The 1,725-nt window shown below is 34.8% G+C and overlaps 1 long non-coding RNA gene across 1 annotated transcript in view; it reads right to left on the bottom strand.

The window, feature by feature from the left end:
- The window catches only part of LOC107298156, a 7,826-nt gene extending 6,469 nt beyond the window's left edge, over positions 1–1,357 (bottom strand). Inside the window, exon 1 of the long non-coding RNA XR_001549149.1 lies at positions 1,283–1,357. This is a non-coding gene — a long non-coding RNA (uncharacterized LOC107298156). The remainder of the gene's footprint in view (positions 1–1,282) is intronic.
- Between the last annotated feature and the right edge of the window lie 368 nt (positions 1,358–1,725).

The following is a 1,725-nucleotide window of genomic DNA, read 5'->3' as shown; positions in this document are numbered from 1 at the left end:
GGGGGGGGGGTTTATTTGTTATTGCGTTTACTTATGTTATGATTGTTTTTTATGATGGAAAAAAAAATTCTTTGGGGAAAAAGAAAAAAAAAAAGAATCTCCTGGGGGTTTTTTTTAGAAATTTACATGGCACAAACATTTGTGGACTAGAGCCAACTTCATCATCAAAAAATTTTCATCATTCTCAGTCTATTGGTTTAATAATTTTAAAATTGTATCGGATATTTCAGTATGTCTCATACAAACAGAATAACAAGGCCATCACATAGGAATTTGGGGGGATGTGTGTGTTTTTGTTTTGCTTGTTGAAATAAGTCAGTCCTATTTGTGGCTCATTTTTTTGCATTTTGATATACTGTTTAAAAGTTTCTATCTTCTATTATAGGTGGCAATTACCACACCAGCAAAATGAGAATCAAGCTGATATAGTTTGGAGAACTTTTATGAGTTCTTCCAAAAGATAACATGCTGCGATCCTGTGCCATAAGCAGTTTTTGATCCATTATAGTTATATACTTTCTTCCTTTCCCCTGTGCAGACAGATATGGATAGTTAAGTCATAATAAACCTAGAGCAATGTGGAAGCAGGCTGGATGCCACTGAAGAGGTGATATGAACAGTCACATAATCTCCTGACTTGGAATAAAGGACCATCACTCGTAGTTACATACTGATTGTGGTCTGTTTAGCATCTACAGTAGGTCAGTATCTATCAAAAGGTGGCTCAAGGACCCTAGGGGTCCCCCAAGACCCCCTCAGAAGTCCGACAATTCAAAATTATTTGCCAGCCTATGTTGAAAAATAATACAATATAAAAATCCCATCAAACATTTGTGAGAAACATTAGTGGCAGTGAATGAATCAATTTTAATTTTCAGTAGAATAAATATTGATAAAAATAACCGATACAAACAAATGCTCTTTTAAGATCCTCTATAAGTTTTAAAAGTGGGAAAGAGTGCTGAGGCCAAAAATTTAAGAAACACTGATCTGGGTCACAGATACCAACAGCCTGCACAAGCAAATTCAGCAAAATACTTGTTTTCGCTCAATAATGTTTATGGTGGAGTGACTGATAGGCCAATACATAGTCCTTTTCTTTATGTAGCTAACACTGCTTACGCTACAGTTTTTCCTCTTTCCATTGTTATTATTCAGTGAGTGAGAATTTTGGATCCATTACAACAATTGAGAAACAATTGCCCATTCAGTTGTTGGAAAATAGTCACTGGTCTGGATACTCCTTCAATAAATAGAGTATTTATGTATGCATCCAACTTACCTGTTGTATTCAGTGTTAAGCTTTTTTCCTCTGTAGATGTTAGATGTTTAACTTCACATCGTATTGTCTTCCCAAAGCTAAGTACTTTTGGATCGAAGTGTATTTTACTAACAAAATAACATAAGTGATCTTCTCCAATCGTAACCTTCCTGGGATTGATCTTTTCATATATTTGTCTCCAGCCTTGGTACCATCTGACTTGTATATCATGAGGTGCAAATTGTGATATAGAAATTGCAAGGAAGATATTCTGATGATCTGCGGTTGCCTTTATTTCAGACAAAACAGGCCGTTTGGCTAAATGAGAAGAAAAAATATTGAGCAGGGATGACAATGTAAATATTGTAATATGTTTCCATACCTTGGCTTAATATGATTAATGAAAGAACGACTTTTAATGTAAGAAAATACTTTAAGAATTGATCCTCTGCAGTCTTTGCATA

Source organism: Protobothrops mucrosquamatus, unplaced genomic scaffold, assembly GCF_001527695.2.
Source record: "Protobothrops mucrosquamatus isolate PMUCROS unplaced genomic scaffold, P.Mucros_1.0 scaffold3749, whole genome shotgun sequence".
Taxonomy (NCBI): domain Eukaryota; kingdom Metazoa; phylum Chordata; class Lepidosauria; order Squamata; family Viperidae; genus Protobothrops; species Protobothrops mucrosquamatus.
The sequence above is the reverse complement of the archived record's forward strand: the minus strand, read 5'-3'. Positions and strand labels throughout refer to the sequence as shown.